Genomic DNA, 23929 nt, shown 5'->3' with positions numbered 1-23929 from the left:
GCACATTAAAAGCATCATTCACCATGATAGAGTGGGATTTATCTCTGATATGCAAGGATGGTTCAACATTTGCAAATCAATCAATACAATACATCACATTAATAGAATAAAAGAAAAGAATCATGATCATTTCAATAGTACAGAAAAAGCATTTGACAAAATGCAACATTTACTTATGACAAATATTCTTGATAAATTAAAAATCATAGAAAAATTATCTCTCAACATAATAAAGGCCATATATAATAAGACAACAGCTAACATACTCAATGGTGAAAAGTTGAGCACTTTTTCTTTAAGATCAGGAACAGGACAAGGGTGTCCACTCCTATTCAACATAGTCTAGAAGTCCTAAAAAAAATAAATAAAAGGTATCAGAATTGGAAATAAAGAAGTAAAATTGTCTCTATTTTCAGATGACATGATTTTATATAGAGAAAATCCTCAAGACTCAACAAAAAATCTCTTAGATCTAATCAATGAATTCAGTAAAGTTGTAGGATACAAAATTACCATAAAAAATCAGTAGCATTTCTATACACTAACAATGAATTTTCTGAAAAAGCAATAAAGAATTCTATCTCATTCCCAATAGCATTGAAGACAATACAGTACTTAGGAATAGGGGCGCCTGGGTGGCTCAGTCAGTTGAGTATTTAACTGTTGATTTCAGCTCAGGTCATGATCACAGGGTCATGGGATCAAGCCCTACATAGGGCTTTGTGCTGAGTGTGGAGCCTGCCTAACATTCTCTCTCTCTCTCTCTCTCTCTCTCTCTCTCTCTCTCTCTCTCTTTCTCTCTCTCTCTCTTTCTCTCTCTCTCTCACTCTCTGCCCCTCCCTCTGCCCCTCTACCCCATTCATGCTCTCTCCCTCTTTCTCTCAAAAAAAAAAATAAAACTTAGGAATAAATTTAACTGAAGAGGTGAAAAATCTCTGTTCTGAAAGCATCAAGACATTGATAAAGGGAATTAAAGTCACAAATCAATGGAAAGGTATCCTGTGTTCATGGATTGAAAGAATTAATATTGTTAAAATGTCAATACTACCAAAACCAATGCAATCCCTATCAAGATTCCATTACCATTTTTGGGGAAAGTGGGGGAAAAACACTCCTAAAATTTATATGGAACCACAAAAGACCCCAAATAGCCAAAGAAATCCTGAGAAAGAAGAACAAAGCAGGAGGCATCACAGTTCCTGATTTAAGCTATACTCTCAAGCTACAGTAATCTAAACAGTATGGTACTGGCATAAAAACAGAAAAATAGACCAATGGAAACAGAACTAAGACCACAAAAATAAACCCCAGCATATACAGTCAGCTAATATTTGACAAGGGGACAAGAATATTCAATGTAGAAAAGAGTCTCTTCAATGATGCTGGGATATTGGATAGTCCCATGTAAAAGATTGAAAATGGACACATATCTTGCATGCCTCACAAAAATTAACTCAATATGGATTAAAGATTTGAATGTAAGACCTGAACGCATGAAACTGCTAGAAGAAAACATAGGAATAAAGTTCCTTGACATGATTTTTTGAATATCACAGCTAAGTACAAGCAAAAAAATAAAAAGCAAGTGGGACTACATCAACTTAAAAGCTTCTGCACAGCCAAACAAATCATCAATAGAGTGAAAAGACAACCTATGAAATGGGAAAAATATTTGCAAACCATATATCTGATAAGGGGTCAATATCCAAAAAATGTAAAGAACTCATACAACTCAATAGCAAAAAAGGAAGAAATCTAAATTAAAAAATGAGCAAATCACTTAAATAGACATTTTTACAAAGAAGGTATACAAAAAGTCAATAGGTACATGAAAAGATACACAACATCACTGGTCATTAGGAAAATGCAATTTAAAACCATAATTAGATATCATCTCACACCCACTAGAAAAGCCATCTTTTCAAAAGACAAGAGATAACAAGTGCTAGCATGGATATAGAGAAAAGGTAACTCTTGTAGACTCTTAATGATATTGTAAATTAAAACAGCCACTACGGAAAACATTATGCAGGATCCTCAAAAAATTAAATAGAACTATCATATAAGCCAGCAATCTCACTTCTGGGAATATATCCAAAGGGAAAAAAACTAACTCAAAAAGATATTTGTACCCCCATATTCATAGCAGCATATTATTTACAATAGCCAAGACATGGAAACAACCTCAGTGTACATCAGTGGGTGAATGGGTAAAGAAAATATGGTAGAAAAAAAAAAAAAGGAAGAAAGTATGGTAGATATATACAATGGAATTTATTCAACCATAAAAAATGGGGAAAATCTACCATTTGTGACAACATGGATAGAACTTGAAGACATTATGCTAAGTGAAATAAGACAGAAAACAGAATACTGTATGATCTCACTAATCTAACTTTTTTAGATTTGTGGAATCTAAAAAACAAAAAGAAACTCAGAGAAAAAGGGATCAGACTTGTAGTTCCCAGAGGTGGAGGACATGGGAAGGAAAAATTGGAGGAAGGTGGTCAAAAGGTGCAAAATTCTAGTTATGAGATAAGTAAGTACAAGGGATACTGTACAACATGCTCTAGTTAACACTGTTGTATGACACAAAGGAAAATTGTTAAGGTAGTGGTTCCCAAGAGTTCTCATAAAAAGGAGAAATCTTTTTCCTTTTTTTCCTTTTTTTTTTAATTTCCTTTATTTTATTGTACCCACATGAGAAGCTGAATGTGTGCTGAACCTATTGTGGTAATCATTTCACAATATATGTAAATCAACCCATCATGCTGTATGCCTTAAACTTAATGATATATGACAATTATTTCTCAATGAAACTGGAAAAAAAGTCTTGGCATAAATATGAATCAACACAACATAAGAGAATGACCCTTTTGGGATACGGCATATCAACAGAGTTTTTTAGGGAAAGTAGAATTTGAGCCAAGGTTTAATAGGAAACACAGCGCTACAATAGATTGCCAAGAGAGACTCTTCTTTTTAAGTCATCTCTACACCCAATGTGGGGCTTGAACCAAAGACTCTGAGATCAAGAGTCACATGCTCCAACCACTGAGCCAGCCAGGCACCCCCAGAGAGAATCTTTTTAAATGAAATGCCCTTTCTTATCTCTCAAAAAGTTAGTTTTAGTTCTTGGTCCTTTTGAATGAACATTTCAGTGTCAAATGTTAGTCTTGAGTTGCTATTTAACCCAAAATAACTATAGTACATAAGGAGTCAGCTGTTTGTGCAGGTCAAATTTAATTCATACCTAAGCACTTACATGGTTTTTATTTCCTGTTCTAAGTTTTTCTCCAGCTCCTTACTTTCTAAAAATGCCTTGCATTAAAAATACTTGTTAGAGGGAAATCCAAACAGAAGAGTGTTATTTAAAAGAATACAAGGAGAAGTTGTATTTTCATTTTATCTCTGTGATGAGTAATTCTTTTAAAAGGTAGATGTGTGCTAAAGACAAAATATTTTTTTTAGATTTTCTCTAACAGCACTTGGGCACAACTTTAATGTGTGTGTATGGGATAGGGGTGCTTGGTGTGAATGCTCCTGGGATCCCTTCTGTCTAAGTGAGTTCAAATTTCATGAGGTTTGAATTAAGAAGAAGTGATGTCATCTGGTCATAAAGCAATTTTATCTAAAGAAATAATATATGTTCAATCTGCATAAATAGTTGCTTAAGAAGCATAAATTAAAAATATTTCTAAGAGCTTTTTTAGTAGCTTTTTTATTCTACCCCAGACCCACACATTTGTTGGAGAAAATAAATTAGGAGGTTAAGAACATGGCTTTGGTGTCAGGCAGGTCTGGTTAACCTCTGAGCCTCTGCTTCCTCATCTGTGAAATAGGAATAATAATACGTATCTCCTAGAATTCAGTGAATACTATGTGAGGAAGTGTGAGTAAAGATTTAGGATTATGCTTGGTACATACTGTGACAGGGACTTGTTTAAGTGCCTTACTTACAATAAATGGTCCATAGTCTTAAGTGGATACTAGAATCACCTGGAGATCTTTTAAAAAGGAGATGGGAGAGATGGTTCAGATTTCCTGAAGAGATCATGATTTGCTGGTTTGGAAAGAGGCCCAGGCATTAGTGACTTTTTAAAGATCTTGAAGTGATGGCAATGTATAGCCAGGGATGAGAACCACTACCTTAGTCTTTGGTATCTACTTCCCTATAATCATTCCAGAATCAAGTTTTCAGCTTCTCGTTCTCCATACAATACCTCCAAACTTTCCAGCTCTCTCTCTCTCTCGTATTTCAATAAAAGACTTTTTCAACTCTGTGAGGACCCAGTGGTTCTGTCACCTTTACACCCATCCTCCCCATCCCACCAACCCTTCATTCTCTCCCTATTTAGCTTAAATTCCATGTTTCATCATTAAAATTATTCACTTACGTATTTTCTCCACTTCCTTGGCTCCTCCACTTGAGCCAAGAGCTCAAAGAAGAGAGCAAGGACACAAGGAGAACTATTCCCAGCGAGCAAATCTCTTCCTCAGTAAATGTGTATTTTTTACTCCTGGGATGGAGAAAATTGGTTTACGTGCCCTGTTGGATTTTAGAATTGCTATGGACCAGTGACTCTTTTGCTCCCTGCCCCACTCACCTTTAAATTGTCTCTTTACACATCTTCAGATCCAGAAGAGATACTCCCAAGGAGCATCAAACACACCCACTGACAGCATGCTACACTTAAAAGCCCAAGCATGACACTATCATAAGGTAAAGTTTTAAAGCCTTGGGAAGGGAATAAATATGTTTTATGTATGGGAGAGATGTGAATCAGTGAAAGCCACAGGATAGATTCTGATAGCTAGTCTCCAACAATAGCCCCAAAGGTAACACAGCTTCAGGGTAGCCAACAGAATGTGGTAGAAGTGATGCTGTGCCAGTTCCAGGCATCAGACTTAAAAACTACTAGAAGCTTCTGCTCCTTTACTTTTGGTACCCTGAGCTGCCATGCAATAAGTCTGACTCCTTGCTGGAGATGCCAGGTGGAAGAGAAAAGTCCTGAGACTACACAGAGACAGAGAAGCCCAGCCATCCCAGCCCAGTCTGCCAGCCATCTTGCCAAGATACAGACTTGTGAGGGAGCTATTGTGGACATTCCAGCCCAGTCAAATCCACCATGTTAATATAGCCCTGCCTGATCCCTTGTGAAACAGAAGAAACAACAGGTCAAACCACAGACTTATGAGAAATAACAAATTGTTGCTTTAAAATTGCTATGGCTGAGGATTTTTATGCAGCAAAAGGTAACTGAAACACCTAAATTCTAAATGAACACAACTCTTCCATTTTGCATATATGGCACAGGTACATTCTCATGGATGACTGAGGCTTAAGATAAGCACAGGACCCTGTTGACTGGTCCTCCCTTAAAGCATAACCAAAATTTCAAGTGGGCAGGCACTTAGTGCTATTGAATAATAATGCTATGTGTCCCTAGTCTATGCACTCACTTGGCTATACCTTTCACTTTCTTAAGTTTTTACCTTGTCTCTTTGAAATAGCCAAGGTCTCATCCTCCACCCTCTCTCTCTGCTTTACCACCTTTACTCCTTCCTTAACTCTTAAAATAGAAGTTACAAAAAGACAACTTCCACTAAGCTCTCCATTTTTCACCTGCCTACATCTGGGACCATATACTCTGCCTTTCCTTCTGGATCAATGGTCTATGCTTCTATTTAGTGCCAAACCCTCCCCTTTTGTGCTGGATTCCATTCTCTATCACTTTAGCACCTCTTTTTCTCTGCTTTGTCAATTTTTCCCTGTCTACTGGATCATTCCCATTAGCAAAAAAATCCTCCCGTCTCAAAGACTCCTTCCCTTGATTCCACTTTCCCATCCAATCATACTAACATATTGATGCTCCCTTTATAGCGAAATCCCTAAAAAAAAAAAAAAAAAAAAAAAAAAAAAAAAAAAAGTCTCATTTCCTCTCACCTATTCTTTTTAAAATTCACTCTGATAAGGAATTCACCCAACCACTTCGCTAAATGATTTGTAGAGTCACCAATGACCTCCCTTCCAGTTGATAAATCAAAAGGCCGATTCTCATTTATTTTATTTGAACTATCAGCATCATTTGACATGGTTGATACTCCTTTTCTTGGAATCACTATCTTTACTTGATTTCCAAGATGCATGCTCTTTTGGATTACCTCCATTACCCTAGCTCCTCCTTTAAGTCTCCTTTACTGGTTCATCCTCATTTCACAATATCTAAAAGTTGGACTGTCTCACAACTTGATCCATAGACTCCTCCTCCTCTGCACACACTTGTTTATATCATCCACTCTCGTGACTTCAAAAACCATCTACATGCTGCTGTTGACCTCAAATGCATGTTTCTAATCCTAATCTCTCCTTTAAAGTCCAGGCTCATATCTGCTCATTCAACAATGGGCTTTTCAAATTTAACATGTCTAAAGTGAACTCGTGTCTTTCTTCCTCATACCACAACTAATTTCTCTCTTTTCTTTCCTAGTCTTAACTCTGTACTTCCCTTTACTCAGGCCAAAAACCCTAGAGTCATCCTTAACTCTTTTCTTTCTCCCACACTACACATTCAGTCAATTGGCAAATACTGTTGACTCTAGCTTTAAAATATGTTGAAAATGGGGCCACTCCTCACTCCTGCACCACTGTTACTCTGTCCAAGCTATCATCGTCTCCTGCATGGATTGTTGCAACTGCTTCCTAACCAGTCTCCCTACTTTCCTACAGTCTTTTCTCAGTACAGCAACCAAAGTGATCCTTTGAGAATGTGAGTCAGACCATGTCACTTTACCACTCAAAGCCTCCAATGTCTCCCATGTCACTCAAAGTTAGAACCCTTACACTGCTTATAGGGTCCTAAAAAAAACCTGTAATGCTCACCCCCATGTCTCTGACCTCATGTCTCACTTCCCTTCCCTTCCTTTTTCTACTTCAGCCCATCTGGGTTTCTTAGACTCTCCAGGCAGGTGTCAAGATTTTTGTACTTGCTTTCTGCCTGTAACGTTCGTCTCCTAAATATCTTTGTGCTTGCTCCTTCATCTCCTTCTATATTCAAAAATACACTTCCAGTGATGTTTTCCCAGATAATATTTTCTAGAAGCTCCAAGCATTCCCTAATATTCATTTCCTGCTTTGTCTTTCACTATAGCAATCATTCCAGTTGTGTGTACATATAGGAAATTTTTGCTTCGAATCTCTGCTAAAATGCAAGCTCCACAAGCAGGAATTTGTCTTCTTTTTATTCACAATTGTTTCATCGTCAAGAACCGTGCCTAGCACATAGCAGATGTTTCTTGAATGAATGCATGAGTAGCCCTAATAAAAATACAAATTCTAGAACTGACACACTCAATAACATGGGTGAACATCAAAAACATTATGCTGAGCTACAGAAACCAGATGCAAAAGAGTGCATACTGTATGAATCCATCTATATAAAGCACTAGAAAAGACAAAGCTAATCTATAATGACAGAAAACAAATTAGTGGATTCCAGAGGCTGGGGGTGGGTGAGAAAATTGACTGGGAAGGAATACAAGAGAACTTTTGGGGCTGATGAAAATGTTTTTTATTTTGGCTGTGCTGGTGGTGATACAGATATATACATTTGTCAAAACTTCTTGAATTTTGTGCTTAAAATGGGCACATTTTGTTGTGTGTTAAGTTATACTTCAGTAAACTTGATTTTATATATTTGTATTTATAAAAACACAAATTCTGGGGGCGCCTGGATGGCTCAGTGAGTTAAGTGTCTGACCGGCTCAGGTCATGATCTCACAGTCTCTGAGTTTGAGCCCCACATCCGGCTCTGTGCTGACAGCTCAGAGCCTGGAGCCTGCTTCAGATTCTGTGTCTCCCTCTCTCTCTGCCCCTCCCCCACTCACACTCTGTCTCTCTCCCTCGCTCAAAAATAAATAAACATTTTAAAAAATTTAAAAAAAAAACACAAATTCTGGAGTTAGGACCATATGTCATCAGGGTTAGTAAGAGAATGCCAGAAATATGGAGTTTATTTATGTCTTTGGGGTCATAAGATTCACACAGTGATTTCAAGTGCAAAATAAATAAATCTCACAAACAGTTAACTATAACAAACACAGTATTTAGAGAGCACCACATAAATTATCCTTCCCTCCTTGCCAATGTAAGCAATGTGTTATATCTTTAGGACATATCAGCCAAATGTGTCATGCCACAGGTATAATTCTTCAATGTTTTTTTCTGTCAGCAAGATTCATTCATTTGTCTCTCTTACCAAATAGGATGTGTAATTAAATTTCTATTAAAATAAAGCCAGCACGGGAGGGGATGCATCTATAGGGACAAGGAGGCAATACAATGCCCCATATATCCCTTCATGTCCTAACAGGCAATTTAAAATGAGAATTTAATACAGAAAAATTTAAAAACCTTTAAGAACAGTAAACTTAACTATTTTAGAGAATTTGAGAAATTGGCACTTTTTAAAATCAAGAATTTTTGCAGACCATGCTCAAAAAATATATTTCCAATAAATTTTAAGTTAGGGAGTTCCAAAATACGTATTATGTATATATTACACAAAAATAAATATAACAAATAATACACAGTAAAATGACAAAACACTTCCGTGAACTTGAAAAGAGACTAATTGATGGAGACATTGTGACTCCTAAACGGGCCTATTCTCCCTAAAGTAAGCAATAAAGGAAATAATTGTTACAACAAAACAGCTAACAGTCTGAGTAAAAACTTCTTGAATTTTGCACTTAAAATGGTCACATTCTAGAGAATTCTGCTAAGTGAAGAAAGCTGATCCAAAAAAGTTACATACTGTATGAGTACATTTCTATAACACTCTTGAAATGGCGACATTATAGAAACAGAGCATAGATTGATGGTTGAAGGGGGTTAAGGAAGTGGATGGGAGCAGGAGGGAAGTGAGCGGGAAGTGAGTGTGCCCATGAAAAGCCAACAGGAGGGGTCTTCCTGGTGGTAGAAATAAATGTTCTGTATATCAGTTGTATCAATGTCAGTATCCTGGTTGGTATTGTACTGCAGTACACTGGGGGAAACTGAGAAAAGGGGTGCAGAAGATCTCTCGTTTTATTTATCACAACTACATGCACATCTACAATTACCTCAAAATCGAAAGTTTAATTTTAAAAAATTGAATCAATTTCTTTCTTTTTTTTTTCAATGTTTATTTATTTTGAGAGACAGAGAGGACAGAGAGTGCAGGCAGGAGGGGCAGAGAAGGAGAGGGAGACAGAGAATCCCAAGCAGGGTCCACACCACAGAGCTTGGTCTCACCACCCATGAGATCACGACCTGAAATTAAGAGTTGGATGCTTAACCTACTGAGCCACCCAGGCACCCCAAATCAATTTCTTAACCATTTGGGAAAAAAATGAAGTTATTCCCCTATTTCATTTTTGAAATCAAAACTAATTCCACGGGTGCCCAGATGTCTCAGTCAGTTGAGCATCCCAGTCTTGATTTCGGCTCAGGTCACATTCTGGTAGTTCATGGAATCGAGCCCTTGCCAGGCTCAGCATTGATAGTGCGGAGCCAGCTTGGGATTCTCTCTCACTCTCTCTGCCCCTCCCCTCCCCCCAATCTCTCAAAATAAATAAATAAACTTAACAAAAAAACCTAATTCCAGATTGGAGAGTTAAATATAAAAACAGCTCATAGCCACCGTTTATTGAGCAAATACTATACATCAGGTATATTTATATATATTCTCAGTTCATCCATCCAACAAACTTGTGAAAGAGGTTTACTATCCACAGTTTGCCAGAGAGGAAAATTAGGATTTCCCAAATTTTTATATTAAGAAAAGAAAAATTTACAAATAAGAGAAAAATGCACAACAATGTGTTAGCTCTGATTTGGATGAATATGATTCTAAGTATTTTAATTTCTTCTGTAATTATTTATATGCAATGGGTTGTCTGTAACGAACATATTTTATGTCTAAATTTTTTTAAGGTTGGGCAAAAGTAATAAAATATGTAATTTTTGTCAAGGACAAGGAACAAGTTAGTAAGGATGTGTGGCTCACGCAGCACAACGCCAAAGCTCTAGCTTAGCATAAACTGTGTTTTAATAATTGCTGCAATGAGCATTAATAATGTTTAAAGATGTTTTAAAAAATAACAATTACAATTACAAAGGAGAAACTGGGCAACATTTAGGAAATGACTGAATGGTTGAGACACACATTTTTTTGAAAGGTGGAGCTTGTAATTACTAATTACTTTTGTTTTCATAGCTGCCCAGCTGAAGTAAGAGAGACAGGCAGTCCTGAGGCTGGTCAATCATAATCTTTTAGGGGAGGGTAACCAGTGCCTGGATTTGGTGACAGCAGTGGGGAGAGGAAGGGGGAGACAGAGATCGGAAAAGCTAGGAAGGAAGCAGGTAAGACTTGGTGATTCATTAGCAATAAAGAACAATGGGCAGAGAAAAGCCAAAGTGTGATGTAATAGAAAAAACAACACTGCTGATGGTCTTGGTGTTGCCATGACCCAGATATGGAGCCTCAGGACAGTCATCTTAACATTCTCTTGTCTTCATTGTCCTCAACCCTAGAATGAATGGGTAGCTCTAAAACTTCTCCAATCTCTCCCAGATCCAACGCTTTGAAGCTGGGTTATCAGAACAAGCACAGTAGTAACCTTAACAGAAATTTAGGAAGAAACCTGATCCCAAAGGCTGAGATGCAGCTTCTGATGATACCACTGTTGCGTGACCTTGAACAAATTACTGAACCACTTTGTGCACCAGTTTCCGTTGTAAAATGGGAATTAGAAAAATAGTGCCTATCTCATAGGGTTGTCCCACATAAACCTGTAAGCCTGGGACATTGTCCCAATAGATACGCTCAATTAATACCAGTGCCATCCATGCTTAGAATTGACCACAACTACACCTCGTAGTCCCAGCACAGGGATTCTTGAGATGCCAAAACTTTTGTCATAGCATTCGACTGTTTCACCTTTCTAACACAACGATACGTTATAGGGGGCCATGTCCGATGTTTATAGGAATATGGCACATAGGTATCTGGAATTTGGGTGGCTGAGTCATCAGACAAGAGTTATGGTCTTCAGACACTACCTCCTAAAAGTAAGTGCTGGTTGTCACGTCCACTCTTTCTAGCCCTGCACCATCACATCCTAATATTTGTCATAGGTATTACCCTAAAGCAACAGAACATAAAGATCTGAGTCATTTTGAAAAAAATAAGTGTTGATCCAGCAGCTGTAACCGTCAGAAACAAACCACTCTGACAACAGCAGATACCCATGTACCAGATGGAGAGAGTGTGTGACCAATCTCCCATTGCCATTACTTGCTGTGAAATGCATGAAGCAAGAACAGGAAGGGATGCAAATTTATACATGCACATGGATTCCCTCCCTGCCCGGCCCCAGGCTGTTCCTTACCTGACTCTCATCATAGGGACTCTCATCATAGGGGTGGCAGTTCAAATAATGTTTGTCAACTAAGAAAAACAGTAACTGTTTGCCTAGGATTGCAGGAGGAACACTAAGCACAAGTGGGTCAAGCCTTGGAGGAGAAGGTACCAGCAAGGAAACAGTATTTAGTACAAACATCTTGATAGTAAAATCATAGAATACATCTATATAAAAAATGTAGAGAATTTTTTATCCTTTAAGATTCAACCTACCGAATTTTATAAAATCCGTTATTTCAGAGCCAACTTTCAATTTCAGCTTCAGTGAGGCTGCATGCGCCCGGCACTCTAAGCTCCATCCAGAACAGTGCTAAGGGTACTTTCCAGTCTCAAGTCAGGGTAATCATCTTGAAGTTCCCTCAACTTCACTTTAAAGGCCACCAAAATTGCCCATCTGGAAATTTCTATATTAAAAAGGAGAGATGGCAGTTAAATAATTCTTTTTGTGTGTTTGTTTGTTTCTCTCTCTAGTGGCAAAGAATATTTTTGTTTCACCTCTGCTTTTTAAAACGTTTTCATCGCTCTTAAAATTATACACTGAATAGCCAGAGTGGTGGCATCAGACCTTAGTGTCGCTCATTAAAAAGGTTCATAAGTGAAAAAAGCAATCCAGTGTTTGTGTCTTCCTGACTCCCTACAACACAAAGTACCACCATCAGCTCAGGAGTTCAGATCCAACCATCATGAGCATTCCCCCTGGGACCTTGAACACTTGCTCTTAGTAACACATTGAAATTCCTGATTTTTCTCTCCCTGCTGACAAGCAAAGCTATCAAGAGGAGGGTGAGTGTTGGAACCGCTGCATAAGTACCCATTTCCCTATATTAAAACTCTTGTATCCTTAAAATATTTGGAGGTATTTCTATTTCCAACTCTTAACTTGAACTGATAATAATGTAACTTGTCTAGGACAGAGGAGCCCAGGGGATGGTCCCACCATAGCATCACACAATGAATTACTTTTTCTGAGGTGTGAAAATACATATTAGAATTGGTTATCGGGCCACCCTACTTCTTCTTTTTCTTTTCTTCTTAAATTTTTTAATGTTTTGTTTATTTTTGAGAGAGAGACAGAGCGTGAGTGGGGGGAGGGGCAAAGAGAGAGGGAGAATCCAAAGTAGGCTCCAGGCTCTGAGCTGTCAGCACAGAGTCCAGTTGCGGAGTTTGAACCCTCGAACAGTGAGATCATGACCTGAGCCAAAGTCAGACAATTAACCACCTGAGCCACCCAGGAGCCCTGCCACTGTACTTTTTCTGAGTTATTTTTGTTGATGTTTCCATTATTCCTGTTCTCCTAAGTATTGAAAAATCAGTGAAATCAACACAAACAGCGCAGTCAGGAATTCTTCAAAAAATGGAATTTTTCTTTATGCTCATTTTTCTAATAAATAATTGAAAGGAGATGACATTCATGGATCTTGGTAGGATTGTGGAAGTATTTGGCTGGGAGCCATAAAGTCAATGGTCAGGTGTTTCCTAATAATGAATAACTTGCCTAGACTTTACAGAACACAACATGTTGTCACTTCTCTGTTATTGTGTCAGTTTCAAATATGAGAAAATTGAGACTCAGGAAATTTTAGTCAAGGTAAACAGCAAGTGGTCAAGTAAGGACTCAAATTGGGATATTCTGTCCCAGGATATGCCCTATCCTAGAACAGTGCTCTATCCACACTGCTCTTCTGTACATTAGAGATCAGGCCAAAAAATTGTAGGTGGTATTTTGTATACATAAATATATATAAAATAAATATGTATATAAAACATTATGAATATGTGTATATGTGTTGTTTGCATGTGTGTTTCTTAATTAACCTCTGTCAAATACTGACCTTCACCTTTGGAAATTGCAAGGAGAGAATGGCACATTAGGGCTTCATGTTCCTATTCTGTTTTCTATTTTTAGATTAGCTGTATGCAAATTGAGTCACTTTAAGCCTGAGCTCACCTGGTAGTCCTCTTTACAGCTCCCCTCTCTCTTCCTTTTTCTCTTTCTCTTCTTGTCTATCCTGTACTTGGACATTGTTCTTCTGTATCACATGGTATCAAAAGCCTTCCTGAAATAGGGCAAATAAATTCTCTCTTCTTTTGGGTTATCTCAAACCTCTTGAAGGGCTTCATTTTCTGTATGGGGTTGTCATTCTTAATCATTTGGGAGATCTTCTGATAGAGCCTTCTGTGATTTTTTTTTTTTTTGTAGTTTCTTCCTTTAGTACAGGTGTGACTATAACCAAAGCAGTTGGAAGCAGAGCCAGGTGTGGAGGTGTGGTGAAATAGATTATTTTAGAGAGAGAGAGAGAATGTGTGTGAGAGAGAGAGAGAGAGCGCATGTGCATGTTCATGTGCAAGGGAGAGAGACAGACAGACAGAGAATCTTAAGCAGACTCAACGTTCAGCCCGGAGCCCGACTCAGGGCTTGATCCCATGACCCTGGGATCATGACCTGAGCTGAAATCAAGAGTCAGACACTCAACCAACTGAGCCACCCAGCCCTACAATGAAGCAGATTCTTAAACTCAGTGTATCTCAAACTTGAGAGAAAGTGGATGAACCACAACAAAATAGTAACTCTTGTTCCTTTATTTCTCTTCCGCTACTTGAGAGCCTTTACTAACAAGATCAGCCATAGGATGGTGTTCTATTGTTTCAACTTGCTACATGTGTTAAAAAATGATGAAAGAAGATAATTTAGGTGATACAGATGAACTTTATTTACACTTCATGAAGCAGACAGTCTCCTTTCCAAGAACGGCTAAATGAAGCCGAAGACAGGAAACTTTTATAAGATAAAGAATCAAGAACAAACAAGAGAAAAATAAGAAAGATCTAGTTTTCTGGTGTCACACAGCCAACCTTGTTTGGGGTGAGAGGACCCAGAGTTGGCTTGGCGTTTGGGAATTGGCAGCCTGGATATACTTTGTTTTTGGTCAAACTGAACATTTACAGGGACAGAAAAGTTATCGAAGTCTCAGTTTGTTGACACAGAGCCCTGGGCAGGAGCATCTGCATCTTGAGCCTAGAAAGTTATTTCAACACGTGTGATTTTTTAAAAAATCATTAAATAACGTGTTATAATGTTTTTAACCACGTGGCACTCTCAAACAGCGTGAGAGAAGTGTGTAACTACCAGTATTGCACATTGCTCCAGGTGGGTGCTACCTTTCCATCTCCCACCCAGTTTGAACATGTGAAAAGGTAAGAAAATGCTGTCAAGAAGTCAGTTGGCAAGTGAGAAGCATGCAAACCAGGGAGGAAGAGCAAACAGATTAGATGGTGGGACCTGGACCAGAAAGACCGGGACAGCCTTGAACTATGGACCAGAAACAATAACAAAAAATACTAGTGATTCGAGCAAAGACGTTCACCTATGTGTCATGAAGCAGCTGCTGAGAGTGGAAGAGGCTAACATTTGCTGAGTATTTTCCTGATACTGTGCCCCCTTCAGTGTGCTTTTCCTCGAGTTATCTTGTAAGTTATAGTAAAAGCACTCCCTTGGAGTATGATTTTTACCTAGTGGGGTAAGATAATGCAAGGTTAATGAGAACAGAAGCTGGCCTGATGCACTGTATTTGCATTCATGTTATGAGGAGGCACATTATTTTGGGTTTTATTGCAGTAAATGTGAAGAGTGGCAGGACTTCTGGTGTTCAGTGAGCCCCATACTGCTGAGATGCTGCATATGTAAAATTAGAACTGATGAGGTGAGAACTACATTGTCTTCTCTGTAAAGACCACATTGGAAGTCCTGCTTCAAATTCCCAAGACTATTCTCTAGGTGAAAGAAAAGCAAGTAGGACCACCTTCAGAAGAGAAGACAGAGGGGTACAAGTTCTAAAGTCACCACACTACAAATCACATATGGTCAACTTTATCTTTGGAGTTCCCTGAATTGACTTTACATTGCCAGCACCTGGGTCGTGTAAAGAACAACAGCCAAAAATTAACTCCTTTTGTTGCTCTGTGTATGCTGTCTATGGATTCCCTTTTTCTCGTTCGAGTGTAAATAGGGAGGGAGGATAAAGGAATTTCCCCCAACCCCCCTTTTTTTTAATTTTTGATGTTTATCTATTTTTGAGAGCGAGAGAGACAGAGCATGAGTGGGGGAGGGGCAGAGAGAGGGAGACACAGAATCTGAAGCTGTCAGCACAGAGCCTGATGCGGGGCCCAAACCCATGAACTGTGAGATCATGACCTGAGCCCAAGTTGGATGCTCAACGTACTAAGCCACTCAGTCCCTGCCCCCCACCATCAACACTTAATTGTTGTTGTTTGGTGCAACACAGATATCACTGAATTTCTGTAAGTTAAATGAGGTTTGGTACAACTCCACTGTTACTAAGAGAGCAAGGGAGGCTCAAAACCATGTCACATAACCCAAAGAATTATAGATACTGAGTGTTAGAGCAACATAATCACTGAAGACCCTTTAACTACCTTAAAATATTTAGAGGACTATCCTATGAAAGAGGAATTAGAACACAGATGGTCATTCTCAAACATTTATTACCAGTTGTTGCCATGGCTATCTGGAGCTCTATATTTAAAAGAATGTGAGACAGGATGCCTGGGTGGCTCAGTGGGTTAAGCGTCTGACTTCGGGTCATGATCTCACAGTTCGTGAGTTTGAGCCCCGCATTAGGCTTTGTACTGACAGCTCAGAGCCTGGAGCCTGCTTTGGATTCTGTCTCCCTCTCTCTCTGCCCCTCCCCCACTCACACTCTGTCTTTCTCGCTCTCAAAAATAAATAAATTTAAAAAAGAAGAAGAAGAAGAATGTGAGACAACATCCAAGGTCAGTGAGAAAGAATTCTGCTTGACAATGATGTCTGTCTGACACTTGAAAGAAAGCCAGTGCCCAGGTGTTGCATGTGATGGAAACACAGTAACTATAGTTGACATATACTGAGCACTTGCAAGAATTCACATGAGGTTGGGAATGCTGTTTTCTGTCATTACATTGAGAAGTCAGAAAAGTCAGTCTGGAAAGAGAGAGAACAGAACAATAGAGCTAATTTTCAGAAATGAGCAAACTTAGCACCTTTAAGAGCATTCTCCCTCATTCCTGGTAAGTTTCCACTTGTCTTTCATTTCCCTCCTAAAGAAATCCATGTATCCTTGCAGTAAATTTCCCTTTTTGGCTTTAGCTTGTCATGTAGGTTTCTGGCTTTTGCAATCAAGCAATCCCTAGAGGTCTATGTCTTGGTGGTATATTTCAATCTCATTTAATTCAGTTTAACCAATATGTATTTAATGCTTACTATGCTTCTTATGTTCAATAATTTGGGTTGAGTTATGAGTCTGGCCTATGACTAGAATCTATGGAAGATTCAAAGGGAATAGTAGTCATAGATTATGAAAAAACATAAACAAGACAGAATGTAATGAGAGTCCTTAGATCTTCCCACCCCAAGTATGTATTCTGAGTCATCTTTAACATTCTGTCCAACTTGTGCTAGTTGGCAAGAGGTATGAGCAGCCGTGGCTGAGAAAGAGCCCTTTTCTAGTGCAAAGCTGAGGGACGAGAAGAAGTTTGACCCAGGCAATAACAGCCAGAGGTGAGGCTCTCTGACAATGACGAACACAATCTAGTGAAGCCCTTTAATTAAGCAAGATCTTAAAAAAAAAAAAAAAAAAAAAATTATTCAGAAACTCCTGCCTTAATCTCTGAAGATAAAAAACCTCACTCCAATGGGGCGCCTGGGTGGCGCAGTCGGTTAAGCGTCCGACCTCAGCCAGGTCACGATCTCGCGGTCCGTGAGTTCGAGCCCCGCGTCAGGCTCTGGGCGGATGGCTCTGGGCTGATGGCTCGGAGCCTGGAGCCTGTTTCCGATTCTGTGTCTCCCTCTCTCTCTGCCCCTCCCCCGTTCATGCTCTGTCTCTCTCTGTCCCAAAAATAAATAAAAAACGTTGAAAAAAAATTAAAAAAAAAAAACAAAAACCTCACTCCAAGTCCTAAATTGATTCATTGTCCGTGATGACTGAGATGCCAGTAGAGCTTTCATCCCACAAAAGCATTACCAGGACCCAGCTGATTAAAAAGTTAACCAAAACCCCCATCCCAAGTTAGAACCCTTACCTCTAGGAAGAGCCCGAAGGGAATAATAAACATACACTTTCTGTTTGTGTTCTGACTACACAGAAAAGCAGAGCAAATCCAAACCAAATCCAAAGTTGGGAAGGAAACTCTTTTAATTGGCCATGAGCAACCAAACTTCCTCTTCTTAGTTAACTGTGCTCAAGTAACTGACACCAGAAACAGTGCCACTGCTGTCCCCAAATCAAATGCCTCAGCTTCCATCCCCACCTGAAAATGGATTCCACAAAGCTCCTCATGCTGCTTGCTCTGAACTGAAGTCTTTGCACAGTGTCAGGTGAGCAGAGCCTGGGTTACATGCTCAGGCCCTACCTACAAGAGATGCGGGAAAAACAAGCTACCGCCTTTACTCATGGGGTGGCAGGGGCCGTAAAGTGGGAAGTTCTCCACACTCAGGAAAGATGTTCAAAAGGTTCTAGGCAGGCAAAAATGTGCAAATGTCCATCACGTCACCCAGAGGACTTATTCCTTGGGCCTAAAATTCAACCAGTTAATAACCTAGTTTGGTAAAAGTCTGCCAACCATCCTCCAGGAACGATTCTCCCCTTCTTCTTCTTAGTAGGATGACTGCCTCCAAATTCAACTGGATACATGCTTCTCAGCTAGACTCTATATTTCCCAGCCTGCTTTTCAAGTGTGGCCATGTGACTCAATTCTCACCAATGAGATGATAGAAAAGGTGGCAGGTGTGACTCCTCAATCTTTTCTTAAAGATGACAACACTTAGCCTTTTTACCTTCTCTTTTCTTCTTCCTTCTTCAGTTGGACCAGCCACCTTGGATCTAACTATGTTGACATTGTTAGAACACACCCACAGCCCTGGTTCCTAGATGACCTCGCAGAGCAGTGGTTCCTGGGTGACCTTGCAGGGCAGTGCTGCCTTTCCAGCCCTTTGAGAACACTATTCTTTGGGCTGTTACATGAAAAAGAAATAACTTTTCTCTAATTTAACAGGTGCATTTCATGGGCTCTTGGTTACAGCAGTTGTGGACATCCCACTAATATGTTAAGTCGTTTCAAGAGATAGCATGTATGTTTCTGGATCTCTTGAGATGCCTAAAGTGCGAGACGTAGACTCGTAGGCTACTGGTATTGATTGCTTTCTCAAGAAATGCATAATAAGAATCCTGCAGTAGACCTAAGTGAAGTTCTAAATCTCCAGGTCAGTGCATGGAATACAGAGGGCACTTAATAAACGCTAGCTAGTTCTCTGATCCTTCTTTCTCAGGAATCATGGTAGCTAAGTGTCCTGAAGGCATATTATTTGCCTTACTCAAGCCTTGGAGATGTTTCAAAAATTCTCACAGAGAAGATCATCAAATCGTTGTCACAGTTGGGTTCCAGCTTAAACCTACTCAGATAAGAACTTAGCAAAAAGGAGGGAACTAAAAGTTTGAGTCTCATTGCATGTATTCCCAACATATATAACTTGTTTAGGTTGAATGCTTGTGCAGATGGAGTGCCTGGCTTATATTTGAATCTTCCAAGAAAACTGCTGAGTTTTCCAGCTTCCAGTAGTGATTGTATGAGGCTTCTAGTAGTGATTGTATGTGGTTATCTGTGGATCTGTCCAATCACCCTATTAGGTTGAACACCCATCCGTCCATTCACTTATTAGTGAATTTTACTGAGCACCAAGTGAGTGCCAGATACTGTGCAAGGCACTGAGGACATAGCTGTGAATAAAATAAAATCTATAAGGTGTGTAAGGTGTGTAAGATTAAAGCAAGGATAGGAAATGGTGAGTGACAGGGACACTCTCAGGATGGTGGAAGAGGCTCACTGAGGAGGAGAAATCTGAACAGAGACCTGAATGAAGTGAGGCAGGAGCCCACGAGTATGGCTCTGGAACTGCCAGGCTGGCACATTGTCAAGGACAAAGGCCCTGAGGAGGGCCTTACTCTTTGCAAGTTTAAGGAACAGAAAGGAGACCTGTGTGGCTAGAGTGCAGCAAAGCCGGAGGAATATCAGTGAAGATGCAGGCAGAGAGGGGTTTGGGGACTAGATGACTCAGGTCTCATACGTTAGAGTAAAGAACTCTGCTTCATTTTTCTCAGGGCATTTCCTGACCACTGAGCACAGGGGCTGGGTCTCACTCACCCCATGTCCAGTGTGGTGCTTTACCACTGCAGACACGCTGCGAAGAGACTGCTTAATAAAACTGCAAATAAATGACTCTGGAATAAACTCTAAACAGTTGCCTTAGGTATATCCAGCCATGAAAAATACCTATATAAAGTTTCCTTAAAGAGTATGGCAATACTCTGCAAAGATAAGTTTGTCTCTGACGATCAGCCGGTTACATTTGTTACGATAAAAGGCTGATCATTTTTATTTGCATGTGACCTTGGAACTTAGAATATGATTGCTCAAGGTTAAGAAGTGCCTGAAATGTCATAAAACCTGGAACAATGATGGCACCAGTCCATTTTGGTAATCCTTTTGGCAGAGTTCGATAGAAGCATTTGTTGTATAATCTACTTCTATCTTTTAGGAAAATTGAGTCCTGAGTCAATTACCCAGAAACTGCAAAGGAGCACTGCCTTGCATGACAGATTCCACATACTCACAGAAACACGTGTCACTCTCAGAATCCCTAAGTCAATTATGAAGTGACATTGCTCAGTCTAGCAATTTTCCTCAACATATATTAATTTAACATGTATTTTAAAACTATACCCTATTTACATGCATTTAACATGTATTTTTAAACTATATTTTGGGGGAAACATTTAAGTTAGAACTTTTTTTTTTTTTTCCTGAGGCAAGAATGGCCTTTGACTCTAGGTTAGATGAAGATACTCCATAAAGGACACTGAGGGCTTTGTGATGGCAACAGGAAAAGCCCAAGAAAAGAGAGAACCTTGCTGAAGGATCCATGCCTGAGAGGGAAGGGTGGGCTTTGGTGGGGGAGGAGGGAGGAAAGTAAAGAGTGAAGAAGATGAAGGAGACCTGGAAGTGACTATTATTTCAAGAGATGGCCCCGATAAGCTTATTGTAGAGCATGGAGCACGGTCAGTGACCTCTAACTGGACTCAGGTTACATTTGCTGTCAGTATTCAGTCGCCACAGAAAGGCCCCAACCTTTTGAAAGATTCATACAAAGTATAGCTCAACAGAAACTATGCTTATGAGGGCATTAGGGCTTTGACCTGTTCTGCATAACATCCATATCGGTATTTAGGGCCACTCTGCCTTCCATTCGCTATGACAAGAAGGGTGTTGGGGCCCCCAGCTTCAGCAGAGTAGACGTGGATGCTCAAATACAGACAGTGATTGTCGAAGCAGGGGAGGCAAGCTGAGGGGGAGAGAGAACGGGTATATATGGGATGGCTTTAATTTCACTGGGGCCATTTCCTCTTTACACGAGTCGTTAGAGTAGTCCACAAATACATTGTCTTGAATCGTTCTAGTTTTAATAGCCTCTTCATTGTGTTTTGTTCCCCCAGAAGAGATGCCATGTCTTGTATTTTAAACCTCCTCTAAAGAATTTAATTTTATAGTGCCATCAAGACCAAAAATATGTCAATTTAGTGAGGGAAGATATTTAATTGCTTCAGAACCTCCACATTTTGAAAAATAAACATGTTTCTTTTTCTCCTTGGTCAATTTGGCAGCATGAAGTAACTTATTTGTGGCTGTTATTTGTCTCCACAATTTCCCTTAATAGTAGGTTTCACAGTCTTTATGTTCATGAAGCATTTCCTTATGTCTGGACCAAATCCCTTTTTGCTCTAATTTGAGGCCAGGGACTCCGTGGAGTTGCTCACAATTGTCTATTGAATAGACAAACACTTGGAGTTTGTTTTGAAAACTCACTTCAGCCTTCTCTTTACCAGGGCAAACGATTCTGATCTTGCAGCCTTCCTCAATAGTGCTATAATGCATTCATGATAATGTGTTCATGTACAAAATTGGACGCAGTTCAACAATCTCAGGACTAGTTCAAGAAATGCAATACAAAATTGATTTGACTTAATCCTATTATCCCTCATATCTGAATGGTACTTTAATTTACAAAGTACTTTTATATACAATAGCTCATTTTATCTCCATAACAAATCTGTGAGATGAATATTACTTATTTTTCTTTTTACTTTTTCTTTACAGATGAGGTCACTGAATCTCAGACCACATTGCCAGTAAGTGGGAAAGCAGAGATTCAATCTCTCTCTTCCAAGATGAGGAACGGGGGGATCTCCACTACCCAGCAGCTGTCTACTATGTGCAAAGGCCAGTTCTGGGTGTTGCAAAGGATCTAACGATGAGTACTGGATTCTCATAGATCCACTTGCAGAGGTAAGGAAAGAGATCTTGGGAAGGAAATGGAACGGGTTCAGCAGGGTGTGGGTAGGTGGAGAAGAAAGTTAGGAACATTCCTGGTTAAGAGGACCTGCCCATGTGAAGGTATCTTGCGCAAGATCACTGTGTCTTAAGTTTATCTTGTCTCAAGTACAGGGCATCCTTTGAGATGTGATAAAGTTCCGTGGTTAGGAACTAGGGCTGTGAAGTCCCACAGGCCTGGGTTTAAATCTTGGTTTCACCAAGTGGTAACTTCATGGTCAGAGCAAGTTTCTTCATCTCTTTTTGCTTCATTTTCTCATCTGTAACATGGGATGGTTGAATGGAATAATTCATGTAGATACACAATAAACATTAGCTATGAGTGAATCAAAAATGCTAGAGAGAGTAATAATATGTAACAAGTAGTAGGAATAAAGGGTAGATGGAGGTTTTCCGAATTCGTATCTTGGAGTATCTTATTTCCCAAGGACATGACATGACTCAAAAGCATTGCTATCCTTGCCAACAGTTCCTTGTGCTAAAGCACACAATTTTTCACTCTTATTTTATAGGAAAGGAAACTGGGGAATAATTTGGTGGATGAGCTCCTTATCCCTTCCACAAAGATAATTTTTCGTTCTCACTGGTACATATTAGTGAATTCAGTGAACCAACACTGCACCCGCAAAAAATCTAAAAGGATAAGAAAATAAATCAACTGCTTAAATGTCCTAAATGATTATTCACTTTCTGATTAGAATGCAAGGTTGTAGGTATCTGTTGTACACGATCTGCGTTTTGTTTAAGTTAGTATGGCCTTTTCTATAAATTTCACCTCTCACTGTGTTCCCAATCCTGAATCAGGAATAAAGGAATACATGGAACGCCTGGGTGGCTCAGTCTGTTAAATGTCTGACTGGTTTCATTTGGCTCAGGCCACGTTCTCACAGTTCGTGAGTCCGAGCCCCGAGTCAGGTTCTGTGTTGACAGCTACAGAGCCTGCTTGGGATTCTCTCTCTCCCTCTCTCTCTGCCCCTCCCCCACTCGCTCTCTATGTCTCACTCTCAAAATAAATGAACATTTAAAAAAAAAAAAAGAAATAAAGGAATCCAGTTGGAGTCACAGCCCACTTATAAGGATTTGAGCCTGACCCTGAGAGCTCCCAACAAAATGTGTCACGCATGTGAAAACCTTCTATCATGTGTGCTCTGGACCAAAAGGAACATGAAAACACCAATTAAGGGGCCAATGAGGACGGCTTTTGTTGTAATTGGGAGAGGCAAGTGTATCTTGCTGTAAGGGTGATTAGTGTCTCTATTTGGAAATGGAAGAATGGAGTCTTGCAAACACTCTTCATTTCCATGGGTGAATGGCACATGTGTACAGGCTACTAAACAACCATGGGTCTGGTATTCTTCCTCCAATGGACTTCTTAGTGTGGTGAGAGGAATGTTGTGTGGAATTGCAGGTAGGTATAGTGGTTCTCTAGGGTTGCAGTAACAAATTGCCACAAACTTAGTGGCTTGAGAGTGAAAATTTCATTGCTTTGCAGTTCTGCAGAGGTCTAACATGGGTCTCACTGGGCTAAAGTCAAGATGTTGACAGGACAGAATTCCCTTCTGAAGGTTATAGAAGAAAAATCTGTTTCCTTGCCTTTTCCAACTTCTACAAGCCACCTACATTCTTTGGATCCAGATCCTCTGCCTTTCTCCCCAAAGCCAGCAAAAGTGGGTCCATTCATTCTCATACTACATCACTCTAACCTATTCTACTGCCTCCCTCTCCCACTTATAAGGTGCCTTGTGATTATATTGGGCTCACCTGAATAATCCAGAAAAATCTCTCTATTTTAAGGTCAGCAGATTAGCAACCTTAATTCTACCTGCAGCCTTCATTTCCCTTTACATGTAGGGTAACATATTCACAGGTTGCAGGAATTAGGATGTGTACATCTTTGTGGGACCCTAATTCTACCTACCAGAGTAGGCATTGGTGCCAAAAGGCATTCTTAAAATCATTTGTTCGACAGATCCACTGACTAGTTGGGTTACAAGTCCCTCTTTTGTCCAAATTTTCTACTAAAATTG

General features: G+C 39.6%; 2 long non-coding RNA genes across 2 annotated transcripts in view; one reads left to right on the top strand and one right to left on the bottom strand.

Moving 5' to 3' along the window:
- LOC131514621 (uncharacterized) overlaps nt 1–13667 on the bottom strand; it is a 40685-nt gene extending 27018 nt beyond the window's left edge. The window contains exons 1-2 of the long non-coding RNA XR_009263170.1: nt 13414–13667; nt 11679–11869 (exon numbers count right to left, since the gene is read on the bottom strand). This is a non-coding gene — a long non-coding RNA (uncharacterized LOC131514621). The remainder of the gene's footprint in view (nt 1–11678; nt 11870–13413) is intronic.
- The window catches only part of LOC131514622 (uncharacterized), a 284232-nt gene extending 262282 nt beyond the window's left edge, over nt 1–21950 (top strand). The window contains exon 3 of the long non-coding RNA XR_009263171.1: nt 21669–21950. This is a non-coding gene — a long non-coding RNA (uncharacterized LOC131514622). The remainder of the gene's footprint in view (nt 1–21668) is intronic.
- Nucleotides 21951–23929: the final 1979 nt, after the last annotated feature.

The sequence above is a fragment of the Neofelis nebulosa genome, chromosome 6, assembly GCF_028018385.1.
Source record: "Neofelis nebulosa isolate mNeoNeb1 chromosome 6, mNeoNeb1.pri, whole genome shotgun sequence".
Lineage (NCBI taxonomy): Eukaryota > Metazoa > Chordata > Mammalia > Carnivora > Felidae > Neofelis > Neofelis nebulosa.
This window is presented reverse-complemented; position numbering and strand designations above follow the sequence as displayed.